Genomic DNA, 5,990 nt, shown 5'->3' with positions numbered 1-5,990 from the left:
GACGAGACAGGGCGGAACCAAAAATGCAACATGTTGCGTCTGGCGCGAAAGACAAAAAAACGCATGCGCACGAAAACGCAAGACCATGCGCACGTCATGTTAAACATAGGTGCGCAGTGCGCATGCTCACGGGTGCGCACGATGCGCTGCGCACAAAAGCGCTAATGTGAAACCAGCCTTAGCGTGTTTTTGTGGCCCTTGTGTCCGTGTGTCAAAAACACTGACATGTCTGATTTGGAACACTTGCACGGTTCACAAAGTGTCACGCACATGTGGACACAGACTACACACACTGATGTCCTCTGTGTCACACGCGTTGCACAGGTGAACAAGCGCTGCATAAAGCGCTGTTCCCTGGCATCAGGTGCTGAAGATGCTGCCATCATTGTCCCATCTTTGCTGTATTTCATTGACATCAGGGAATAATGGGCTTTTTCTTCACTACCTGACACCCTGTCTTTGCTTCCTGTTGCACTTCTTCCCTGGCAGCCATCCATGTGTGAATGATACTCTGCATGGGCAGCAGACGGTTGACATTTTTCAGCCACACACACACTCACACATAGATGGACGTGGATATATTTTTAACATTTTTTCATGGTGTGTCTTAGATCGGGATATGTTAAACATGTTTCATTACATGTTTTGCTCACATTTCTAATACTTCTTTTTCTTTGCAGATTTTTGGCCACAGGAGAGAGCTATACAACCCTACACTTCCAATTTAGAGTTGGTAAATCCACCATCTCTCAAATTGTGAGGTGCACATGTAACGTGATCTGGCAGAAACTGCAGCCCATGGTGATGCCTTCCCCAACCGAGGAGACTTGGCTGCAGGTTGCAGCAGGCTTTCAGTTTGTGGCCAATTTCCCAAACTGCATAGGTGCAGTTGATGGTAAACATGTAAGGGTTCAGCAGCCACCACGATCAGGATCACGCTTCTTTAATTATAAGAAGTATTTTTCGGTGGTCCTGATGTTGGTGGCTGATGCACATTACAAATTTGTTGCCATTGATGTTGGTGCCTATGGTAGTACTGAGAAGTAAGGTTTCTCCTTGCGGAGAGTGACATGCCAGCTGTGGCTTGTCAAGGTAAGGAGACTTATTCGCCGTGCTATGCTCCTCTGGGAAAATAATATGCAAATTGCCTCTTCAGAAAGAAAGAGGACTTTTACTCTACAGCGCCACCTATTGGTAGTAGCGATCCTACAAGTCACAATCAACCCTTTAACGAGTCTTGTAGTATGACTTAGGATACAAGCCAAATCAGAATCTCAATTTGCAGACACGGTGTTTCGAGCTGTTGGCTCTCGTCAGTGCAAAGTCCGCAAGGAGAAACCTTACTTCTTAGACCCTAGTCCAGAGCCTCTCACCTTGCCAAATCAGATCTCATACTTTGCACTGACGAGAGCCAACAGCTCGAAACACCGTGTCTGCAAATTGAGATTCTGATTTGGCTTGTATCCTAAGTCATACTACAAGACTCGTTAAAGGGTTGATTGTGACTTGTAGGATCGCTACTACCAATAGGTGGCGCTGTAGAGTAAAAGTCCTCTTTCTTTCTGAAGAGGCAATTTGCATATGGTAGTACTGGGGATTCTCGGGTGTTGCGATCATCAGAGACTGGTCAGCAAATTCTTCAAGATTGCGGAATGCTCCCAGCCCCAAGACATTTGCCGGGTTCCACAGATCCAGTGCCCTTTGTGATGGTATCGGATGAGGCCTTTCCCTTAATGACCACCCTGCTGCGCCCATACCCACGAAGGGGACTGGATGACCGGCGGAGGAGTTTTAATTATCGGCTGAGTCGTGCACGCAGATATGTGGAATGCACCTTCGGGATCATGACTAGTCAGTGGAGGATCTTTCACACTGCCATCCAGTTGGATACAGACACCGTTGACGCTGTGATTAAGGCCTGCTGTGTACTCCATAACTATGCTCGGGAGTACAGCTCAGAGGTAGATTTGGAGTACCAGCAGCCACAATGTAATCAGCTGCGCAACGTGTGTCTGGGAAGACCATCCAACTCAGGTGTGCGTGTGAGAGAACCCTTTACTGACTATTTTATGAGTCCCGAAGGTGCCGCGCATTGGCAATACTCCTGTGCTGGTGTTGGGCAGCCTGACCAGCAGTGAAAGATGGAAGAACAGAGTGTCACAAACTAAAGGACCACTCAAGTAATACGTAAATGTTATGAATATCTTTCTCTAAAAGTTTGTACAAAAATTATGCTGTATTAATCAATTAAAAAAATGGTGATTCTTAATTTACGTTGTGTGTTTGCTTTCTTTAACCAAATTTTCATTCTTCAAAGCCTTCACACAGTACAGTGGCTAGAAATTCCTGCTCCATCCCATAGTCCTGTGATAATCAACCCATGACAGGCAGAGATCACTGGATTTTTAAACAGACTTACATTAATGTGTCGCCAAAAAAAACAAACCACATTGGAAAAATTTGATTTTTTATTTAGAAAACAATATATAAATTCAAGGTCATTGTTGGCATATAAAAAAAAGAAATACACCAAAATATAATTTGATTTGAACAACAACAAACCAGACATTTTGAGCCAACACAAACTTTTTGGCGATTATTCAGTGGAAGCGGGCAAGGTGTTAGAAATGGAAACCATGTCTAATTAATGTTAACAATATTATGGTGTCCATTTAACAATTATGTCAGCTACTGGTACTCAGGGGTATAGGGATAGTTGGCCTGAAAGTTGCCTGATTCACCGTGGTTAAAGTAATTTGGATTGTGTATTGTTGACCTGTATTCCACTGGCCGCTGCTGTTGGGTGGGTGGTGTTGGTCGGAACAGGTTAAAACCCCCCATTAAGATATGAGCAGGGTCCTGTAAAGCAGTGAGTGACATCTGCACCATGGTCATTAATATAGACTGCCTCTCCGGTGTCAGTGCTCGAGTTTTACTGGCTATTGTCATCCCAAAGAAATCAAACTCGTCCTCGGTGGTCGTTTTTCTAATCAAATCTAGGGTATCAGATGTTGCCTTCAAGGTGGTGTCAATGTGTTTTTTTTTTGCTTTTTTTCTTGGTCGGCTCTCCAGACACCGGAAAGGCAGTATTAGTGGCTACACAAGCTTCTGAGGAACCCGATGGTTCATCAGCTGCAGAAACAGATGTTCCTGCAGCTGATGAAGATGGGGCTCCATCAGAAGGGGTGTCACTACATGGTGCAGAGATGTCACCTGCTTCACCGGACCCTGCTCCATCTTCTCAATCTTCCACTTGTCGATGTATGTTCCCTTGAGTGCTGTTGAGAGAAAAAAGAAAAAAACTAGGATTAAAATTAAATATGTTTTTTATGACCAACTGTTTGGCCAACTCCAAAAACTTTTTAGGAAAACTGTGGTGCCCCATTTTGCATAGCATGATGATAACGCATGTTTGTATTGTACACATTCGTAATCAATGCATGCTATATATACACTGTGCGACTTATCTTTGCTGTCAATCAGCGCCAACGAATGGCAGCTAAACATGCAGTATTGGGATAAGCTGCGCTGCATGTCATAATTTTGTTTACATTCACAAGCACTTTATTACGCATAGTGAAAATGTACATTACAGACCAAAAGTTGGCCCACATCTTCTCATTCCAAGATTTTAGAATTTTTTCTGCACAACAAAAAATTGTAGAATCACTATGAAGGCCTAAAAAGTATTAAATTACTAAGGTGAACGGATGGAGTGACATGCTTGGTTTACACCGTGTAGCATGGATGAGGAGGTGTGATGGTGTGGGGGCACATTGCTGGTGACACTTTGGGGAATTTATTCAAAATGTATGTCATACTGAACCAGCATGGCTAACACAACATCTTGCAGTGGCATGCTATTCCATCCGGTTACCGTTTAGTTGGACCATCATTTATTATGGAACTGGAGAATGACGACAAAGACACCTCCAGGCTGAAGCCAAAAGGGCCAACAAGTGCTAAGCATCTCTGGCAACTCAATCAAGGCTGGTGGAAGACCATTTCCAAGGAGTAAATAGAACCTGGAGTGTGCAAAGCATTAATAAAAGTAAAAGATGTGTACTTTGAATAACCTAGAAGTCATGTTCATCAAGCTAACTGTTTGAATGATAATGTTTTTACCAATTTGTTTTTTGGTTGAGCTTACCTCCGCAATGTCCTGCTGGAGATCAGAAATTGAAATTCGGCAAAGTACGGAAATGTTCGGCTGGTTGGGGAGACTCCACTTTTTGACAGCTTCCAAAAATTTGTTGAATCTGTCCCAAACAGAACGCCATCATTGTTTCACATCATTGTCTGAAAAATAAAGTCAACACACAATTTCTACAATCTTTATTGCTTTATTAACACGTTAGCAAAAAAAGGTTCCAGAAGCAGTTCCTTACCAATTGTAGTCTGCGTTGCTTTTGGCAAGGCATGCCACTCAGGGTACAATTCACATAAAATTTTAGCCCAGCATCGATCCCTGTGGCCACGGTCTTTGTACAGACTGTCTGCGGGGTCCCAAACCGCTGGGAAATCACGGACCTACAAACAAAGGGAAAATGGAATGAGATAGTATATCATTTATCGTTGTAAATACATAATTTGCCATATAAGCCCTACCCATGGGCAAATCTTAATCACATCCCTAACTCAAGCTAAACCTAATCCCCTTACATGATGTTATTTGTAACTGATTTTTGAAAAATCAAGTTATTTTTTATTTAGGTGACCACAATTTATTTTTTAAGATTAGCCCAAGTAAAATGTAAAACAAATAATTTAGGTGTAGAGGAAAAATATTGTTTGGCTATAAAGACTAGCCAGACAGCAGTGGATTGATATTTGTAGAATGTGAAGGGGTTAATACCCATAGTCTTTTTAGGCTACGAATATCAGCCTGCAGTTGTCTGCGTATCCTTTCTGCCTCAAAACTTGACTGTAGCCGCAACGTCCCCCTATATTTTAGGGCCAGAAAGGTATGGTACATGTAGCCAGGATAGGGATTAATAAACATGGCCTCTTCCGTAATATCAGCCCGCAGCTGTCTGCGTAAGCTTTCTGGCTCTAAAATGCAGGGGACCCCACAAAAAAATTTGACATGGGGTCCCCCAACATTTCAGGGCCAGAAAGGCTACGCAGACAGCTGCGAGCTGATACTCATAGCCTAGGAAGAGGCCATGGATATTGCCCCCCCGGCTACAAATATCAGCCCGCAGCCGCCCCAGAAACAGCGCATCAAGAAGATGCGCCAATTCCGGCACTTAGCCCCTCTCTTCCCACTCCCGCACCGCGGCGGCGGGATGTGGGGTAATAAAGGGGTTAATGTCACCTTTCATCGGTGTCATTAAGCCCAGTTAATAATGGAGAGGCGTCAATTAGACGCTGATCCATTATTAATCCAATATTAAAGAATAGAAAAAAAAACACATTTTAAAAATAAAATTTAATGAAATAAAAAACATGTTTTTTGACAAAAATTTTATTGCACGCTCAATCCATTACGACGCCCTCGATCACCTAGAGAAAAGTAAAAAAATACAAACCAATTAGATACCTACCGTTCCGACGCAGTCCATTAAACGAGTGTCCCTCGACGATCTGACATGGAGAACGGTCACATCAGTAGATGTGACCATTCTCCATGTCTGCACAAACACACTGACAGGAGCTAAGCTCCTGCAGTGTGTACTGCGCATGTGCCTAGAGTTTACCAGAGTTCATTGACTCCGGTAACCTCCTTTACGGCACTGCTGCGTGGGAAAGTTCACACGCAGCTATAGTGCTGTAAAGCGAGGTCCCGGAGCGGCCGAACACCGGGAAACCACCGGGAAACTCGGTGGTACACAGCAGTGCTTGTGTATCACCTGAAAAGAGCAGAGATCACCGTGGGACAGTTTTTTCCCTATTTTCGGCGGACATTATTTTTGTTTTGGGAATTTTTTTTTTTTAAACTTTATTAACCACCGAGGGGAGCGAGGGCTTCTGGGAACAAGGTTGCCGGG

The 5,990-nt window shown here is 43.5% G+C and overlaps 1 long non-coding RNA gene across 1 annotated transcript; it reads right to left on the bottom strand.

The window, feature by feature from the left end:
- Nucleotides 1-2,450: 2,450 nt before the first annotated feature.
- Nucleotides 2,451-5,363, bottom strand: LOC141085613 (uncharacterized). The gene is made up of 3 exons (XR_012231335.1): nt 4,389-5,363; nt 4,151-4,299; nt 2,451-3,278 (listed from the first exon to the last, which is right to left on the bottom strand). It is a non-coding gene; the product is annotated as an uncharacterized lncRNA (long non-coding RNA).
- Nucleotides 5,364-5,990: the final 627 nt, after the last annotated feature.

This window comes from Dendrobates tinctorius, unplaced genomic scaffold (assembly GCF_039654945.1).
Source record: "Dendrobates tinctorius isolate UK_male_01 unplaced genomic scaffold, ASM3965494v1 ptg000028l, whole genome shotgun sequence".
NCBI lineage: Eukaryota > Metazoa > Chordata > Amphibia > Anura > Dendrobatidae > Dendrobates > Dendrobates tinctorius.
This window is presented reverse-complemented; position numbering and strand designations above follow the sequence as displayed.